Source organism: Battus philenor, unplaced genomic scaffold (genome assembly GCF_028537555.1).
Source record: "Battus philenor isolate CCGP_79_NKW_IND1 unplaced genomic scaffold, ilBatPhil1.0.hap1 SCAF_4, whole genome shotgun sequence".
NCBI classification, from domain to species: domain Eukaryota; kingdom Metazoa; phylum Arthropoda; class Insecta; order Lepidoptera; family Papilionidae; genus Battus; species Battus philenor.
Window position 1 is genome coordinate 7287025 of NW_027181704.1, and position 22386 is coordinate 7309410.

The window sequence follows — 22386 nt, forward strand, 5'->3', positions numbered from 1 at the left end:
TACTGGGCATCTCTTCTAGACGTACGAAAATGATTTATCGAGCGGCTCAATCAATTGAAATGGTACCCTAACATGTACACATTAAGTCAAAAATATGTAGAAGGAAACCGTGGAGTTAAAACAAAGGTTGACCGCGTAATAATAGTCGCTTGGTTGATTTTATGGAAACATGATATCGTGTTGGCCTCTCACAAAAAGAATAAAACGGAGCCCGACCGAAATTGTTTTAATCGTCGGAAGCCACACGGCACCCGGTTTATTCTGTAATTATAAAACGATGATTACAAATTATATTTGATATATGGAATTGGAATAGGATGTAAATACAATATACCATATTATTTTATCACGTTTCTAAAATTTATGATACATTAAAAACTAGACAATATCTATAGTTTTAAAATTAATTTTAGGGAACATTATAAATAAAATTGTAGCATCGATTTTAAAAGAACTAATTACAAAGGATATTTTTGAAATTTAATAAAAGTTTTAAGTTATCTATGTAATACCTCGTCTTCATCACAAGCCTTAATTTTGATTCTTGAGTACTTTAGATTAGAAAACATTTTTATACGTTGATCCTGTGTTTAGTCGACCTTTTTTGCCATATATTTTGCTTACGTGTGTAAATTCAAGTTTAATATTTCTGTGTCGTTCTGGAAATTTTCATATTTATGCAATATTTTTACATTATACAATTTCTTCTTTAGATATTGATAATTTTGTAACGATTGTGTTGGATCAAAAGAGATAGTTAATGTTAGAAACGTGAGCGGTAATATAGAACCATTGACGTTATGGAAGGTGACACCATACGATTTGTTTGATCTAACGCACATGGGAGTCAGCTACCGATGGTTCGCTGGGTTACCTACCGCCGCTTTCGCCTGTAGAAAAAACTCGTGACTCTGGCCCGAGACATCCGAATTCCTTTAGGGCAAATATGTGTGCTTAATCGCACGTAACAATTTCTTTAATTCGGCGGGAGTTGAACATATTGCTGTGTTCGAATTAATTTTCACTTTGTCGGGCTCTAAAAGTCTTTTGTATTTTGTTTCTTTGGGAAGTATCCAGAATTTTGTTCGATGACATGAATGACTGGTTATATACGAATTCTCAAACGTCTTTATGTAGCCAAATATATCTTATCATTCATATTTTTATAAATTCCGTTACAACCTTTTAAGTAAGTTAAACACCTTAAGAAACTTTGTTAATAAGTAAGTCAATATTAAAATTTGTTAGCTAACAGTATTATTTTTGAAAATATTTTTAATCTAGCTTAATATAAACATCACGTTTTTAAAATTACGGATTAGTTACGTCAGTCAAAGGGTCAAAAAGCGGCTTTAATAACAGAACCCTAATAGGTGCAATCGACACCGGAGTTTCCGAAAAACGTATGGCATCTTCTGCCAAACTTTTCAAAACCGCAAAATAAAACCACAAACACCTCTTTAAGCGAGCCACGTGGCATGTGTTTAAAAACTTTTACCAAAACATTGTACGCCCAATTACGCTTTAAATATCACAATATATTTTCGGAAGAATATCTACCGAACAATTTACAACACAGTTATATACGACTGACATCAACAAAATTAAATCAAGTGAGTTGTAAAATTAGTTCCGAAAACATTTTACTACCCCTGTAAATAACAACATGTTCAAGGGTCTATCATCTCATAAAATCTATTCTAACTGACAAAATAATCTTAAACAAACTGATCGATTTATATCGGTGGTAAAATCGTCACCTTAAGAGACCGTAATGATACCTCATTAATAGCCGTTGTGGTTTTTACAGGAAGACCTAAAAAATTTATGAAGAAATTTCTTATTGCATCACATAAAATAGTATCTGCATAACATGAGTAATTTATTAATTATTTTTATTTAAATTCTTCGTTATTATCATGGCACAGGATGGGTTTTAGTTTCTTTTTAAAAAGATTTAAAAGCATTGTATGTTTGAGATGGATCGTTGAAATTTCTGCTTACATTAATTCAACGATAAACGGTAAAAGATAAAGGAATTATATATAAGAGTGTGTTGGTTTTGATGGATGGATACGGTATATAAATATGATACTTACAAACCGTTGTTACAAATGCTGTTTTGATCTTAATATATGAATAGACTTTTAGTTTTAAGAGTATATCATCGATTATTTTGTTTAAATAAGTAATCCCATTGAATTTTTTTAAAACAATGAGGATGGCATTTGTTTGTTAAAATCAATGTCCTTTTCATAGAAGGTTTAACAAAAAAATAATAGCAATTGATAAGGGTAGTAATTGAAATATAATAATTAAATTTTGCATGAAGGTTGGATCTGTGTAAAACTCATACTTGTACTTCAATATTACACACAGTTTCTCATTCGTGCGAAAAATTGCAAAAAAATACAAAATAAGTGAAAATTGACGTAAACTTATTTTGTCATATAAGATAATAGCACCGGACAGATATGTGTGGTAGCATGAACTATACATTATTATAGTTCATTTGTCCATTCCAATGAATGGAGATGCCCATACCTGACTCAAATTATCTTTTTACGTAGCAGGCAATAAAGGCAAATAGGTAGGAGGCAATATGCTCGGTAACGATGCGCAGGCGATGCATCAATTGCTCACTGCAAGGGGTCGCCAGGCGCCGCCACGCATGTCAGAAACTTTGAAGACTGCCTTTATCCCGCGTTTCAATATATCGATGTTTTTATGCTTACTACTTGCGATGTTAATTCGATTTTATTCGTGATCAAAAGATATTTAGGTTTTAGTGCGTGGCAATGGGTTATCGATAAAATGATTTTATTTACATAATTCAATAATGCTTTAATAGATACGATTTGAGTCACAAGCAAATATAATTAGTTATAAATAATGTAAATACGTTATCAATCGTTCAATATCTGATTTTCCCTTTAATATTAAAATATTTTTTTATAATAAACAGGCGTTATCAACACCATGTCAGCCGATAGATATCCACTGGAAGGCACGAGCCTCCACTAAAGATTAACAAGAATGACCGATGTCGCGCTGCCCGCATCCGGTGACTTCTACTGAACCTGACTATGTCCTCACTCTATTGGCGCCGAACCTACCGTGTTGTGCTGGCAACTGGAGAACGTTTAAACTCCTACATAAACAAACACGGTTTAGCTATAAAAATATTAAATAAAAAAATAATCTTCCATGCTTGATTCATTTTCGGTGGTTATATTATCAAAGTGCATTCATTCTGAACAAATAATATACATATAAAACCTAAAGATTTTTAAGTTTATTAATCTATAGGCAATAATTATTTTTTTAACGTTTTTGGAAATTTATTTATTCGGAGATGGCGCTTAAGATTTTGGAGTGGAGACCATTGATTGGCAAGCGCAGCGTAGGATGATTACCTACAAGCTGGGGAAACGACTTTATTAAGGTTGTCGAAGCACACTGAATTTCTGCCAGTTCTTTTGGAAATTATTGGAGGAGACTCATGATCATTGAAAGTTCTACAACTAAAAGAATTGCGCTGATAATGATAGAAGTATGATTCTTTTCCTAGAGGCTGTATTATTCACTTATTGTTAATATTTGTGGCCAAATAGTGATGGGTGAATATTACTATATTTTGTGAGAGAAAATGATAGCTAATTAAATTACTAAGCCAACTAAACATAGTCTTTAATGGCTAAAGGTAATGTGTACATGTGTGTTGTTGTGTAGATTATTATTTCAAAATCATATTGTATAATTTAGGGCTTAACACTTAATATCAAGGAGCACTGTCATTATAACATATTTGGATTAAAATTTTTCGTTTCGGAAGAAATCGCTGGATGCTTTAAGACCGTTGCTTTTATTTTTTCTTTTGTCTATTTTGTACGATTTATTTTATTACAATATATCTTGATGTACAATAAAAAATATACAAATATGTTATTTTAATGTTTTACTTTTTTCAAAGTTATTAAATTAAACCATTCAAAAAGAGGAATTAATTGCCGATGTGAGCGCAAATACCTGCTGATTTTACTAATAATAAAGAATGTTTATTATTTTATTTATACTAGGTCAAATGTTAAATTATTTTTATATTTATAATCTTTATGCGAACTGCGCAATGATCAAATAAACGGTAATAAACATATAGCATGTAATCATACGTTACTTTTAATAATATAGGCAAATTTACTCTTAAAATTTAAGCAAATGTAATCGCCTTTAATTTCAATGTTCTATTTTCAAATTATTTACTTCGTTAAGGTACCTTGGCATAACTATGACATATGGATGTTCTATTTTTCAATCATTCTTTTGACCATGGCCTATAGAAATGAACTGTTTAACAATCCGTTATGTTCCGTATGTATCCGTTATATTAAACCTAGTATTAATTGGTTTGATGATTTATCTACCTATAAACATATATTGTACAGTATCATGTTTAATTTCAAGCCTTCTCGTCTGAAAAAGATGTTTGTAACGAGGTCATCATTGTCAAATAAACATTTTCGATATCGTATGGAACATCCCTGCGCACTTTGATTGACACGGGAGGGTTGTCAGAAGTGCAGTTCGAGGAAACCTTGCTCCTCCACGTCGCATTCCCGCGGTTGCGCTGCGCATGCGCAAAACGCTGCCGACGCCGCCAGATCTAAGATAAAAGGCCTTTATGACGCCACTCTGACCGTGTTCCAACAAATTGATTTTATAAGCGAACAATGTTATATTACTTTCCTTAACCTTAAATATATATATTTAATTTTATACAGCATTTGGAAAACTATGACTATATATATTTCATTTTCCGTCAGCTAGCTGGCTATATATCTGGAAGGCGCATTATCTTGCCGTCGAGGTAGTCCGTAACTTACTTATGCTACAGCATATAGAAGAGAGTGCAATATTTGAAAACTTTAAAATGACACTAATGTACTTCCAGAGAAAAGTTAAGAGAAATAAGAATTATCGTAATACATTGTTAATACAAGAAAATCTTGTTTATGTGTAAAATAATACTCAAGAATGCGAGAAATAGCGTCGTGTAAAAGGTTAACATTTAAAATTGTCCAGTTGTGGGCGTCTTGTGTTTGAAATAAGAATGATGACCACGAAAAGTTATAATTTTAAATTTAATGTAATTCAATAGAAATGTTTGTTTTTGTATTGATTAATATTTACAGAAAGTTATACATGGTCCTCGGTAGTATAGTGGTCAGTATCCCCGCCTGTCACGCGGGAGACCAGGGTTCGATTCCCTGCCGGGGAGAAATATTGAGTATTCGCGATGAAATACCTTTTGTTTAAATGATTTATTGTGCTGTACTTATACAATTTTAATTTTTTGGCAGTTTTTAATATTCGTTAATTTATAAAAAACCTATCGTAATTAAAGCAACCAAAGAAGTAATGAAAAATATGTTACTTTTCGTGGATGTAAAGTAAAGGCCAATGCCTTAGAAGATCCGTATGGGCATGACTGACGTCTTAAGAGTAAGAAGCTATATACGAGATATATTACGCAAAGGAAGCAATGACTCACTCACGGTGTATGTTAACGCTCAAGCAAAGGAAACATAAAACCCTAGCGGAATCATCCTGTGCGTGTGAAATGCCGTGGAACTGAAAAACTGGCAAACTGTGATCACGACTAATGATTTGTGTATTCTTTTAAACTTTTTTTCTCCTCGGTCAAAGCTCGGTTACGCGGGATAGAGTGGAAAGGGTTTAAATCCTGAGCATAGGCCTTTTCATGGCTCGTTAGACGACTGTGAGCTTGCCAATGAGACGCAAAGTGAGAGACTACGTGCCATGTCAATGCTGGGAATCAATGCCTAATGAACTAAGTCGTGCATTTTTGGCGTTAACAATGTCAAGCGAATATTTACAATGATTTTAACTTGCGAAAGGTAATTTTTATACCTCCTTAGATGATTTGTAATGAAATCAAAAAAAAAATAATATGTATATATTTAAAATAAATACTGGTTAAAGTAGAACATGAAAAACATTTCCTGCGGTTAAAAACGTTGGAATTAATAAATCACCAATAAATCGGTACCAGCGCTACGTAAAAGCTAATAACAGGCTGCAAATGTGGTTATTATCGATAAAGATTTATTCATCAGCTATTACTGACAAAAAACTGTGATGTTTGTACCCTTTCGTTATGCAAGCCGAAAGAACAGGTGAAACGGCGAGGAAAGCATTCATATCTTTCTTTACGCTTTTTTTTCTAAATTTTTTTTTGGTGCGGCAAAGGCAAATGGTGTCGAACTAAACACCAGCAGTAATTAGCGGCGATTAATAATCAGTTATCTTGATCGTGCGCCGTCTAGCGTATTAATCGTAGGTTTTGTAACAAATTTGTTATTTTTTATACAGTACATTGTTATGGCTCTTACAGTTGTTTGTAAGAATTTTTTTTCAGAAGATCACATTATAGTTTATCTAGGTAAAACTAAGTAAAATAAGTTTTAAAAGGCAACAAATAAGGAGTAAGGTTACTGCAGTACGTGTAGAACTTTAACGGTGCATTGACTTGACCTGGTGAATATCTTATTAACGCAATGGGGTCTTTGTCACATAAGGCTTTTTACACTTGTTATTGTTCAACTGGTCCCCGCCTTGTCGCCGAGGAGAAGATTGGACGGGCCAGTAGTCGTGGCACGGTAACACCTGGTAAAGCAACGAGGAATATTTATGACCGCCTCGATGTGAAGAGCTGGCTCGAGGTAGCCAATATGATATAAGTATGGTGTAGAGGTGAATTGTGATTGAACTCTGCTTTCGCAGTAGTGGTGAAATAGCGGGGGCAGAGGAGTGTTTGTATTACAATGCGTAAATTTAATATAAAATTAATAGCATTTTTAAAAAATCTTAACTGATTTTGAATAAAGATTTGATTTGAATTTCGTATTAGACATGACTTATAAAGAACTTAAATAACTTCACGGAGATATCGTCACTTAACACTTTTCCCTCTTGCTAAATGGGTCGTTTCGCTAAATGACACGTGATTTATTCACCAAACGTAGAGGCCCAACTCACGTGAACGGAGCGGATGTAGACGTCTGTGTAGGGAGTCGCGCCGATAAATCCAGAACAAGCCGCCGGCACTGGTTTTGGGATCCATCAATCATTTCGCGTTCAAGCGACTTCGCTGGCGGTTTCGTGCCACAGATCACTTATAAAGAATTTATTATATTGTCTCTATTAATAAAACACAAAAAGTGCACTAAAAAGAATAAAAGTTTATCCATTTTTTGTTACGTTTTCGTGTTTCGATTTAAACAATTATGATAATTTCTTACTAATACAAAGGTTACCTTGGTACTTATAGATGCTACCAGTTCTAGTTAATTTATAGGCGGAAAATGCCAGTCTGTAATTGTTAAAAATAAAAAAGGTTTTTTTATTATAAATTAATATAGTTTATTAGCGATAATGCATTTATTGCTGCGTTAACAATATTATTTTAAAGCAAAATTATTGTAATTAGGTTCTTATTATTTTGAAACAATGTGATATTATTACGATATGATTTTATTATTGAGAATAATCATTGTCGGCATCTTATCCGTGGGACGTCTACTACTGGATACATGCTTTCCCGTATAGATTTCCATTAGGACCGCTGGGAAACTTTTTGCATCCAGAATCTTCCACCGACCTTTACAAGGTTAGTTTAATGTTTTGTATTATAAAATTATAATATAAAAAATACTATACGTAGGTGGTTATATTGTAATCACATACCTATTACACGTATTTAACGCCGAAATCAAATGATTCTTGGAGATTTTGAGAAAAGATCGGTTATGAAAACCACGCATAATTGAAATTTAACCTTTATAACACGTAAATGAGTATAGTAGCACTATAGTCGTATAGTATAGAAGTAGTAGTAGGTTGTCGAGTGACGACTATGAGCCTGTAGATAAGACGTGGGCAAGCCCTCTACTGGGTGGACTGACGTTACTGTTAAGGTCACGGTAAACAGTTGGATGCAGGTAACGAAAGATCGGTCATCGTGGCATTCTTAGGAAGAAATCTATGCCTTGCAATGGTATGATGATGATAGTTTAGAAGGCGGTCTTTCACAAGTTGCATTTGGAAATTCGATGATGTAAAGCATGGATCCACAGACTGCGGCCCACCGGTCGGTTACTGGTGGCCCGCCGACAGCAAAAATGATACTCTCGTACATTCGAAAAATATTGAATTCTATTCCAGAATAAAACCAAAAAAATGATTACCTATATTTCTGGCGGCCGGCCCGCCATCAGTTTATGATTTATGCGAGTGGCCCCTAGTCTTAATAAGTCTGTGCAACCATGATGTAAAGGATTTGCACGATTTAGTTGCATTGACACTACTTTAGTGCTAGCATTTAACATTTACGGCTATTCAATCCTTTGTTGTTGTCTTTATTTGCATCCTTACAGAGCGCTTCGTTTTGTTTTTTATTATGAAGTATACCAAACGATTAAAACTGTTTTGAAAATGACATCATTAAGAAAAGCATGCACTTATTGTGCAAACTGTTCTTGAGATTAAATTTACCGCGACATTTGACTGGTGAAAATGAGTAATGCTAAATATTGTAACAAAAATAAATAGAATCACTGATGAACTTGTTAGTTAAATATGTAATATCTCTGTTAACAACATTACTCTGTACATACGAATGATGCCTATTAAAAGTTAAGCTGCGAAGAAGGAGAATATCTGTCGTAATCTGTGATACATGATAACTTGGGGCGAATTTGCATTAAATCAGGTTGCTCGCACTTACCGGCGTAATTCACTTAACATCATTTAGTCGGCCTAAGTGGTGTAATATCACCTATTAGGGTTTATAAATATTATTCCATAACTCAGTAATTTGAAAGATGTATAGGAACTTTGTATATGATCGCGCCTGGAAACTAAACTTATTTCCTCTTATTATTAGCTTCTTACTAATAGCTTGTTATTACTAAGAACTACTTCTTTAATAATAGCTTGTTATGCATCTATCTCAAGGATCATTTTATACTAATATTATTAGGCTCTCAATTCTTATTGTGATTAAAACACCGTAATGGCCGCCGTATTGTGAAGTCAGCCTTTATGTAACCTACAAAAATTATAGCAAATGTGGTATGTATCTATGCCTGCTTGGGGTGCATCAAGTCATAATGTTCTTCGGTCGTCTCACGTCTACTGGACAAGTTTATATGTATTTTAAGAAAAATTGGAAATAGCCTCATTCTGTCCCAGTGCGCGTAGGTGTTTAGGAACTATACGTGTAGCTACAATGGCGTCACCTTATTAAATAAGGCCTAGTATTACAAGATGATACATTTTTAATTTACAATTATTTTACTAAGCACTAACGTCAATGTAACGTAAAATGTACTGTTGTGCTATTTTCTGACAATTAATACTGTATTGTTTTATAACGAAAAAATTAACGCTCTCCCAAGTATATAAGAAAAATATCAGAGATATGCTAAACACATTTATGAGATGTCACGAAAAAAAATTTATCATTTACTATTTAAAAAATCAAAGAATTAATATATCGTATTATCTATATACACCAATACTTCACTTTGCGTTATAGTTAAGTTCTAAAAAAACACGACGCAAATTGAAACGCCGCAAAGCGAATTAAGATTTTCTATAGCAAACCATGTAAAGATCGAAGATAGGTTCCAGTGTCACGAAAATACTACTTTTTAAAAAGAAAATTGAACAAAGTAAACATTTAAAAAACAAAAGTAATGTAACTCTGCCAATAAATAAATTGGAATAATATTTACCTTTTTTGTTACCAGAAACAACACGTAAATATTTACATAAATTTATAATTCTCTTTTAAAAAGGACAACACACTACATTACAATATACTACGTAATTAAAAAACTGAACTCTAAAATTAGCAAAACAAAGTGAAAATAAAACTGTATTAAAATTGTGTAAAAGAAAGGGAATCCTTGAGTTTTGATGGCATAGCTTCAAAATTTTTTTAAAAAAAATTAAAGACTTACTCAAAACAACGCAACTTCGAAAAAACCGCAAAACGAAACGACGCAAAGCGAGGTATTGGTGTAGTATCCTTTGACAACTTATGAACATCATGGAAAGAATGCCAGAAGAATGCAATTTAATAAAAATTAAAGTCAATTTGATCGCTTTTGTAATGACATCCTTCAATTTAAAACTTAAAGCCCATAACAAAAATAAATAGTTTTTTTAGCCTCTCATATAATATTGTTAATACAGTAGTAGAGCAATTCCTTCCTAAGATTTAATGTAACTAAAAAATTCTTAACACTGTAATAAGATTTCTTTACAAGTTTTTGTTCAATAAAATTAAACTTATTACGTGATAATTCAGAGATAGAAAGGCTACGACAATTAGTTGGAATTTTTAAGCCTGGATCGGAGGATGGCCGATCAAATAATTGAATATTTTACACAACATCACACAATTGTAATTATAATAGTATTCGACGAACAAACTATTGTGCCTCTTGGTTAGTAATGGGATACAAAAACAAAAGATTGTTAACAAGAAATTGTAGCATGTTTCTGTTGAGCAATACGCTGCGGCGAAGGTAACAAATTGCGCAGTTGGCTTTTGAACCCGGTGAGTGAGCCTTCATCGGCCGCTATTTTTCATCTTGCTGAGAACTGGACCTTTGTCGATGAGACTGAACTAATATCAGAATTATCCAAAATATCTGATGTGTTAATAATCTTTACACTATTAAAAATAAATAAACTACAGCTACCCGACAATTTTTTAACATCGCAAATCTCTATAATGACAACTATTCACAAGGCGATGAATTTCCCCAAAAATTTAAGTATTTTTTTGAAATTTTTTTTAGAGTTTTTGTGAGAAATCTTCTGGATCCTACTCTACATTTGGCTTTTCGGGTGATAGAAAATGATTATGTAAGATTTCTACTTACAACCTCCTCGGCGGTCATCGTCCTCGTTTTTGATAATTTTATTCCGATCACAGTCCCAAAAACCTTGTATTATTAGAACGGAAACTCAGTCCCGGGATATGTATAAACGTTTTAACTATATATAACTAAGTGTAATTGTTTCTTTGAGAATATGATTATGTTTTACATCCTTGTTATTGTTTGCTTTAGCGATAAGAGCCAAAAAAATGTTACCTCACTAGTATTTTCAAAAGGTGCCTCATCCAATAATGATGCGATTAATAACATTCTAAAGCAAACGGCGATAGACTGCAAATCCCGTATAAATCTGGCTCGCAATCGAGGGTCGGCGCTCATTATCCTGTCGATACTACGATTCGTGCGCACGAACATCGCTGAGTTACACCTCTATTTACTGTCAAACTTAATTTCTTACTCGTGTCGTTGGAAAGCTTGCGGATGCTATGAACATTAGCACTGCGCTGTAGATATCTGTCTTCCGGGTCTTGCTGTATATAGATGCTATATACTCTCAGAACGTGTCATTACTACATTACATTACATTTACATTACATTAATTAAGTTATCCATTACATAAAAATATTACATTGCCGATCTAGCAGTGACGTTGTAGATTTAAACTGTAATAATTCGAGTAATTTGCTAGCTCAAACACTTTATGGTTAAAGTGTGTATAATTGAAATACGTATATAAATTGTTTTTTTTATTCTGTTATTGATTTTCAGATATTTTTAAAAATGACTTTAATATAGCTAGTTGTAAATATAATATTTATTTTATATTACAATATTAAAAAGCGTTATCTTGAAAAAAAAAATAGAAATGTTTCCTTTGTACAGTGATATTGAGGCAATTCAAAATTAAGGTATTATTAGATCTTATTCTTCTTTCTATCTTAGATCTATTTAAAAATATCTAGTTGCTTATTACATCTTTCAAGATATCTTCAGAATCGCAAGAGCAACCACTAAGTATAATAACTCTTTTGTCATCGAAAACAATACAAAGTAGGCTTTAAAGAGGTTGTACTAAGTAAAAATTAATTTGATATAATTTTTGTGTCCATAATATCAGAATTACAATAAACCTTACTGATTAACAAAATACTCTTGGCGCTGTCCGTCTAGAGTAGAGCATATTCGCTATCATTAAGATATATTTAAAATAGCTTTAATAAAAACTCACGAGACAAGGAAACTTCTGATAGACGTGATATACGGGTTTTTCTATTTGTTTTTGCAGCAAATGTTCAAATTCAAATAAATAAAAAAAGTTAAATACGAAGCGGTTTATATTACACGTTATTTATTTTTATGTTCCTTCAATCTCTAATAAAAATTATAGTTGAATAAAACGTAACCTAATTCTCGAGTACGTCTTAGCTCTTCGTCTACATCACAGTCTACTTCTCAGCTCATCTGTGAAATGTAAATCGGTTCTATGTGATGAGTGATTAGTCGCAATAGTTATAATTTAGCCTTAGTATAAGCATAGCGCTCCTCTCCGGCGGCTTGTTAGGCTCACTTGTTGTGAAGGTGTTCACAGCGGATAAGATTATAAGCTCGCTTAGTACGGAAATGGTTATTGTAAAATTATTTCATTACGAGCCAATAAAATTATTTAGTAAAGAATTATAGAGCCAATTCTCTTACAAAATACTTTAAAATATCAATTTATGTAAACAGTCAAAAGAGAATTTTTCAATACTAGGACACGTATTTTGTATATAGCGATTATACCCGTGTTATGGTCTTTATTAGAATTAACGTTTTGATTATAAAACGCACTTTTGGTACTTTAAAATAAACGTTACAAAGAATTAAAACTTATTTCTCTTATGTTTTTAAATAGTCGATTTAACAAAAAAATAATATTAAAAACTTTATGTTGATAATATCTTTAAGTAATTTTGTTAATATTTTTTTCTTATTTTTTCTTTTGTATTCCAATTGTCAGTTTTTCTGTGAAGTGTAAATTGAAGCCGTCTCTATAATTTATACGTCACGCGCGGACACTAAAATATCGCTGACCATTTATTTATATTAACATCATTTCTTTATCAGTTTATCGCTGATTGTCTTGAGGAGTGCTTTTGATGCGATATACAGACTATGCTGATAAATAGCCTATGACTAAATGTAAATACGATTGGGTTATTGTATCGTCAACAGACGCGGCTGCTCACGAGTTTGTTTGGCCATATGAATTCGATTGATGCACTGTATGCTCTGAGAATTCTTGACATGATAAATACGAGACGACGTGATAAATACGAGATGTTATTAATGACGTAAAGGCGTGTGCGGAGCAATGAGAATATAATTTGTTAACGTAATAAAACGGGCAGAGACGTGCTCTTGCAATAAGAATAGCATACAGGATGATTCACCTATAGGTGTATGCTGTAAATGGGTGAATGTATAGAACATTTGCTGTCATTTAATGTATAGTGCACCCTATCAGAAATTATCTATAACGTAATGCGCAAACAGCACTTTCAAATTTAGGATTATTACATACTAAAATTAATTATCTGGATAGATGCAGCATTTCGACAGAAAAAAATTATTATTATAGTAACATGTTCTAAGGTGATCACTTTATAAAGCATGATTGAACATAACCGTAAATGCCCTAAAGATTTTGGTTGACAAACGAGATATAGATTCACCCTTTAAAATTTTACACCTATAACCAATCACGCTGTATATTATACTATGTCAATCAGTTCATAACATCAATCGAATGTTGTTAATGAGACACAGATAAAACATTCAATACCTCTGTGTCTCGTTTCAGAAAAGGACTTTGATTTCTTTTCATACTTATTGACAGCGCATGAAATTTGCAAGTACCTTTCGTAAGATTGCCAGCGATTTTTATGAGGCAGATAATCAAATGGGTTTCGATTTTAAATTGTAATTTTTCTTTTTTATTAGTTTTTATTTTGTTTTCGACTTTTCATTCCATGTTTACTGCTAGAAATTGGTCTGCCTCACATATTTCCAATAATACCGGATGGAAGCGACTTACTTTCAGTATCTTCCAACGACCATATTAAGGTAGTTGGTCCGCCCTGTGGATGGACTTCACTATGATGCACTTGCCGTTTCGCGATCTCCATTCTAAAATCGTAGGACACCTGCGGCCCTATGTAATGCTATGTGTATTGACCGCTGCCACTTCAACTCGCAAATTTCTTGCTCTGATCGTTCCTATGTATAATATACATTATTATTTATACGAAAGTGTCATGTAAATCTTTTTTACTTTTATTTCTTCTGCAAAATACAGTTTATTTTAGATATAATTTCAACACATTTTCCTTTAACACCCATTTGTTATAAATTTAATCTGTATTTTTTAATCAATAAAACTTTCGTAGTATTGCATAAATAAAATAACAAAACATAATACGAAATATAATTTATTGCCATGTTTTAACTTACTGTTATACTTGTAATAAGAGCATAAAAGGTTTTTTTCAAACATGTAACCCTTGCCCTGTTGAAACGTGAAGAAAAAAACTGTCTAATTTATTCTAAAGGCGGTCTCCATATCTTTTTTTGCTGAGGTTCTATTAACTGCTACAGAAGTTCATAGTGTTTTTTGTTCGCAATCAACGTCAGCGACATCTTTTGTTAATACGTGTATCAAAAGTCCCTTATTGTGAACCCCGCGGTCGAAGTCTTTTGAAAGCTCACTGTATTATGAGAGTATTTTGACACATTGCTATGTATTGTTTAACTTTTTAAGATCATAAATTAAACTTTGTATTGTGTATGTGGAATTTGTAGATTTGACGAAGATAAAGCGGTGTAATATGGAGATTATCTAGATGTTATGATTTATTTGATATCTTTTATAGTAAAGGTTTTCGTCGCAACCGAGATACAAATGGAGTATGAAATGGATTTAGGATAATACATTTGAATTCTTTCGAATTGTTATAAAAACGTCGCCTCTTTCATTTACCACAAAATTGTTTAATTTTTTTATCAGTTTCATAAAACGAATGGAAAAATCGTTAGCTTAGTAATAGAAATTAATTAAAACTAAATTTTGTCGTTTTTATTCTAACAATCAATGGTTTATTAATTAATTTTATCATTTTTGTGACGATTGTTTTTTGTAAAACATTTCAAAAATATATTTTATTTCTTATCATAACTTTTAAATATTTATCAATATTTTATGAAGAAAGTATTGATTATAATTTTAAAAAGCACGATGTCATGTGAATCTTAATATAACAAGTATAATATTTAATAGGCAATCCTCGTCGCACATCTGACTAAACCAAAATAAAAAGAAATATGTCCGCCGATGAATAGGTAAGGTGTAGTCGGTATATTTGTGGACAGGTGACAATGGGGATCGGCTTCTTTTAAAACGCAAACCGTGTCTAACTAGTGTGATAACTAATTGAAAGGAGCAACGGATACAATAGAGTCATACAGTAGCAGGCTTCCGTGTCGCACTACGCCTAGATCTAGGATAGGTACAGAACTGTCATGTATGTACTATGTTTCATAACTGTAAATTACGTTTCAAATATTTAAAATTTCTTCTGTTCTAGAAGCCCCTTTGAATTGCTTATTGCGTTACTGGTATGTGTCAAATAATTGTAATACTCCATAGGTTTAATTTATACAAATATTGATTGCCCAGATACATACTTTATATTTATTGACTAAGTTTGGCAATTAAAGATTACTGAATCTTTTATTGTAGTCTTCATTCGTATTTCAGAATAACTTTATTTAAATTGTGTTCTGTATTTGTAATGTAATTTTACAACGACTAATCTAAAAAAAATATTAGTATTGAAGACAGCACGAATGTCTAAGATTACTCTATTTTTTTATCTCTTTTTGAAAGATTTTTTTACCCTCAAATATAAAGATCCTGTCTCCAGTTTGTTTCACGAAGGGTAAATTATTCAAACGAGTATTAAATTTTGTTATGTAGTTGTCTATTTATTTATCATAAATTTTATTTTAACCAATTAACTCATACAGAAAATTATCTAAAATAGCTAAAATAAGAGTTATAATTTGATAATATTCGTTTTTTTAATAAATATCCTCTCGCCGCACGAGGAATTTCGAAAAATCTGTTCTTAGCTAAATTTTACTTAGCGATGAAAATTTCAACGAAGTATTAATATCAAATTTCAAATCTATAAACCGTAGGTTCCAGATATATCGTGGTAACATATGTGGTTATCTCTCATTTATCGAGACAGATGTGATTCCTTTAGCTATGTATCAAAATATAAGTAATGATTACGTATGTTTGTTAAACACAGCCCAGAGGTGACTTCCCAAAAATTTTTCAGTTAAATTGAATGCAAAATTATTATTTTTTTTACCAGAAATAGAAAACTTGAACGGTTGACCAATCTTTTCTGGATCAGTAGAAATGGTAAATATTAATCTCACCAGGATAAAATGAATCTCGTGATGTCTATTGACTAAGTGAGTGTTTTTCGTAAATTTTTTCCCATTTTCTAAATCGCAAGGATTGTTTATAATTCAAATCACTTTACCTCTGCCCTTAACCGTTCCTAACTCTGTTTTAACGAGAAGGTTTTCGTTGTTATTTCGGTACAGTAACTCATGGCGAGTTACACATAGTCCACGGTAAACAATTAGCATAAATTAAAAAAATTTAAATCACTTTGAGATCGACCGACTCAATGACACTTTTCTATTGAACTACTTGTTCCGTGTTTTAAAATTTTAGTTATATCCCTCGTTGAGAATTTTTACGTAATTTCTTTTTATTGTCAGCCACTAACACGATATTAGAATAAAGTTTATGAATACGTAATATCACTTTTTGTTTTAGTCCATACTGTTTAAAATAAATGTTCTTAATTCGAACTCAGCAGGTATTTCTCTTTTTCGTTTTGGCGTTTCTCTCGTCGTAGGACTTGAGTGTAAGTTATGTGAGTTTAATTTCTAGTAGTAGGCTGGTGGCTCTTAAATAATTTCTAGCATCGAATTCAGAACGTACAAATCAACATTGTAAATTTAATAAACGTGTACGGTGCTTCTCAATATATGTTCTTTTACACCAGACAATGGTAAACCATGCCAGATGATTTAATGGAAATCAATTCACCGCAACTATTTTAATGCAACATTTTTTTAAAATTTCGTTATAAAAAAATCTCATGTGACACTATTTACTATCGTCACTTTAAAATAGGAGATTGTGTGAGCGCTGACGGCCGATACTCCTCCCGTCTCGCGACATACATTCTTATACCGCGTTACGGCATTTTCGGTGGAAACTTTGATATGGCTACCTTTACATAAAAACATAAATTGGAATAAATTTTAATAGTGCAGTAATATTTGGCGATAGATATATATAGATGGTTTCTAAAAAAGACATGAATGTTATAATATCTTCATAAAAAGAATTGTTTAAAAACCATCTGCAGCAGTGTAACTTAATTTTGTTATTTTTCATTTCATCTGGATGTATATACAAAAAATATTTACTATGGTGAACATGATGCTTATTTAAAAAGCAGCGTAAATGGCGGCGTATATATGTACGGCTGTTATCAAACGATGAATGCTCACTGGGCATGTACTGTTCGGTTACCGCTATGTATCGGGCCCCTAATGCTTACTCATTGGCGAGCATTCCCCTGCCTCACGCAATTAGCCTTTTATTGCGCCCCTCATTGGTCCGCCCGAACAAAAGCTTTATTTAGTGTGACTTTAACAATACAATGAAGTGCAGGTAAGACGAAAAGAATTTTGTGTGCACTAGAGCTAGCAATTCCTTTTTTTATTGATGCATATTTAAAGTGTAATTACATTAACCAAGTACGTCATAGTAAAAAGAAAACTGCGTTCACATACCTTCATTGAATCTTTTAAGGACTATATATTTTATTATTAGCTATCATTAATATTTTAATTGGTAAATGTTTAAATACGGTCCGCTGTGTAAAAGAATTAAAATTCAATGTTACCCTAATAACTGATTAAAAACGAAGTCACGATAATTAAAAACAAATTACACAAACACCGTTACGTTTTTAAAGTCGTCTTCGAAACATAACATGTTTTCACATGGCGTTTAAAACAATAGCGAGTGGCAGTTGCCCCCTTCACGCTTATCACACTCATCAATAAATGCCTTTTTTAAAACATTGTAATACTTTATGTAAAATTCAAATTTCAACCATTTATAATGAACTATCAAATGCGACGAAGAAATTAAGCGATTGATATAACAAAGGGATGTTTGTTATTATAAAGAAAAAAAGTAAGGTCTTATCATACTGGTATTAGAAAGTCAAATTTATTCACGTATGTTTTTGCTCCAGTAATTTTGGATAGCTATTGTATTTGGGTGGTGATCGTTATGCTAGCTGGTTAGTTCAGTCGATGGAGTTTTACCTATTTATAAAATAATATTCATTCTAGCTTACTTTATTTTAACTAATTCTTATTTTAATTTTTTAATTAATTACTTGTTTTATCTACTTATTGTTTCCGATGGGTATAATGTTTGTTCCGACTTATTTGTACTTCTTGTGTCAGATTAGTTAATACGGAAAATTTTATAATAAGTATATTCTTAAATATGTTCTTTTTTGTAAAGGGTAAATAAAAAATCTTAACTGTTTCTAGAGTATAGATCGACGTTCAGCTTAAGATGTTAGTACCATTGGCATCGCTTGCATTATATTGTCAAGTCATTTACGTAACAGTTATACAATTTATATGCTCCGCCATTATAATTCGGTAGGATCACTTTATCACATACTCGCTATTTTAAAATATGAAGTGAAATGATCGCATTATTAACACTGTTACTATATATACTCATTGGACTATTACAATAATATTTAAATAATAGTAATGACTAAATATAGTCGTTCAACTTGACTGAGACCTTTGACGTAGTAAGTGAGGTATGAAGGGCTTACTTGTACTGGTAAATGTGAACAAGACTTTCTTAATTACTGTGATAAAATTGATATGTTATAATGTACTATACCTATAGCGTCAAATAACTAGGTTAATAGAATACATATGCCACTGCAGTATTTTGTGACAGAAATCTATAACCCATCGGTGTATTCGTAGACGGCTGTTTATAAACTTAAAAACAATGCTTAACAATAATGGTTACTAAGTTTCCGCTTAATTAATGTAGGTATTTTTATAATACAAGCAACCTTTAAACATCTCCTGTGTAAGTTTCCGAACACTTGCATAATATTATTCAGAATGAAATAAAAGTTGCAGCTTCAAATAAACGATTTGTACTTCCATTCGTATGACGTTTACCACATACTAAACCCCAAAATGTTATTTTTATGAAGAAAATCAATATAATGTTTTTTTTGTGCTTAATGTCTTCTTTTCATTCTTTGATCTTATTTTAAAATATCTTGTCAACGGGAATTATAAGGCCCCATTTAATTAAAACAATTATGTAACTTATTAACATACTAAGTTATCTAATATTAATAAAAATGTTACAGTTTTATTTGACTTAAAATACATTTAAAAACTTCAGATATCTACATTAGTTAGCTTATAATATTAAGAATATTGTAGCCCTGAACAGGGACACCTGTCTCTATTGTTCGAGTCAGATTCTTTTTGGTTAAAGACCCTTTAAATTATCATGTGCCTTGGGACTTAATGCTTTAAAATTCTAAGTGTTGGCCATCAAAATATCGCAAGGTGTGCATTTGAATATGATTAGCAGCTTGTCAAAAGTAAGTTAGTGCTCTAATGTATTCAAATTTAATCAGGGAAGGGTTACATTTATCTTCGAAATAATCACCGAGTGTATTCTCGTTTAATATCATTGTTTATTATTAGTCTGTGCATTTCAAGTTTGTGGAGAAACGTTATTTTCATACTTTTGGTTGTCAAGGGCCATCGAACAGTCGTTTTAAATTTAAAATTTAAGTTGAGAAAAATCAACTCAGTGACTTTTATTTTTACTTCGTTCCGACTGTTCCGGCAGACTATACTGCAAGTTGTTATTGACTCATTGTAAAAGTAACTTAATATAAAAATTGTAGAGTGATCATTTTATTTATTAAAAAAATGTAAAATGCAGTTGTTAAACTACTGCAAACTGAAATGTCAAGCGTGTGAAGTTTTTAAACTATTGAACGAACTCACAAACGAGTAAACAGACAAAGTACCATCAAATGTGCAGTTTAAATACGTCGTTACATTTTTAGGAATATTTCAAGTTCCTGCACTATTTTAATTTTTCTGCCCAAAAGAACCTTCTTCGTGTATAAATAAACATTTAAAAAAGTCGTTAAAGTATCAACCAATGTAAATTGTGATAAATTTTTATATATGTATACGTACATATTGTTTTCATATAAACTCCATCAATATAATGTATTCGCACTAAAGATGATAAAGTAAGACGTAACTTTAATTTAAAATAAACATCTATATGTATTTTATATTATATATGTATTGTAGCAAAAAGGAACGATATTTAAGTACAAATTATGGTTTAAATTACAATAAAAAGACTTAAATTGTAAACGATGATAATTAACACGATATAAAACAATTAGCAATAATGGTATGTAATCGAAATTCATTATAAGTGTTTTAAACGGCTCCTCGATGAAAGGAATAGTTAAGTAGATGAAGATATTCGATGTAGATGTTCCGATAGGTGACCCTTCGCTAAACAGCTACAAATGTCCGCGATACGTCGGGGGTGCTAAATCGTCCCCGCGATGAATTAACATATCAGACTTTGATCGTTTTGCATAATTACGCCTGTTTTGTGAATTGTTTAATGAACGTTTGCTTCACTTTGTACTTTGATAATTCTTTAATTTTGTACGATTTGCATACAGCTTACAAGGCACGATTACTTAATAACCGGTTTTCACTAATGTAAGTATACACTAAAAGTAATTATTTAATAGGTATCATGAATAACGCGGGTCGATACCCTCTGTAAGAGAATTAGTAACGTCCCAATAAATTCTCTTACATCAAATATTTAATAGAAAACCAATTTTAATATTCTTTAAAAAATTAGAAAAGTGTATATATATATATATATATATATATATATATATATATATATATATGTGTGTGTATGTTTATATATATATATAGAAGTATATATATTTATATACATATATACGTTCTTTATTATCAAAAGTCTTAATAGTGTTTATTTTAAAATAATGTGAGTAGCAACGTTGTTCGAATGTTTATCAAATTGACAGAACTCTGTAAAAAATACATTATATGTTGCTTGTCTAAGGTATGTATAAGTTATTTGTAGTGGATTGATACTGACACATGAAATATGACACACGGTCAACAACTAGCGAACGATCATGCTTGTCAAATACTTGAGTTTGTAATAGAAGTTTTGATGAGGTGTTATGGAATAACGCCAGGAGAAAAAAAAAATTCTGCTTAAAATCTTCGTCTCAGAAGGGGAAAAAAACAGGAGTATGCTAATGAAGTTTAAATAAATGTAATTAACGTCGTTTTTATATGACAATCTTTAACTGAAATAATATTTTTAACAAGTAAAAAGGGTGCTTTAATTTCTAAAGTTTTTAAAAGGAAATAATTATTTTTCCTTACGTATCGATATACTAACTTATACTGTGGTACAACCAATATTCCTTCGCCAAAAATGTGTTCGTTTAATTTGGGCGTTTAGAAGCTTTGAACGTAGAGTTGAAATATTTTAGGTTCAAAAATTCGAATCTAAATTTCTAATACGATATTTCATTTCCAGCTGCTTTATGCTGCGTTCGTGACACGATGTATCGGTGTCCATATTTTTTACTCCTAACGAAATTTAATTTAAAAATAATTGTTTCTACAAAAACAAGTTTAATTATAAAGTGATATTTAAAGAAAAGGTCGTTCGTATATTAAGTTAAAATACGAGACATATTTTGCGAAGTTTAAGTATAATATGTTTTGTTTGAAGACTCTTAGGTATCTTGTAGGTATTGACATAATTGCTTTAGCAATTTTGTTTTTTTCTATAAAATGTAAATCTGTTTAAGGTCATCATAACTACCCAGATACAAATATTTCAGCCAAAGAGATGATATTATAAGCTAGTTTAAGCATACTATTTACAAAGATAATTTTTCTTCGATTTATTATGATGTTAAGAAAAGCATTTGAAAGGATTTATTACAGCATATGTGCAGTAGATTTATAGGTTCGTTAAATTGACACGTATACACAGTCCGTCATACACGGAGATCCTGTCATAATATGTAAATGGCCGCATCCCCTCAGCAAGGCATCTAGCACATTGCGGCCCCCGCCGTACGTCTTATTTGAAATTCGTCTCGCTGCGACTCCGATATGCAAATGGCGGGCGACATTCGAATACAAA

The 22386-nt window shown here is 31.7% G+C and overlaps 1 non-coding gene across 1 annotated transcript; it reads left to right on the forward strand.

Moving 5' to 3' along the window:
* The first annotated feature begins 5206 nt into the window (after positions 1-5206).
* TRNAD-GUC (transfer RNA aspartic acid (anticodon GUC)) lies at positions 5207-5278 on the forward strand. The gene has a single exon. It is a non-coding gene; the product is annotated as a tRNA-Asp (tRNA).
* The last annotated feature ends 17108 nt before the right edge of the window (positions 5279-22386 follow it).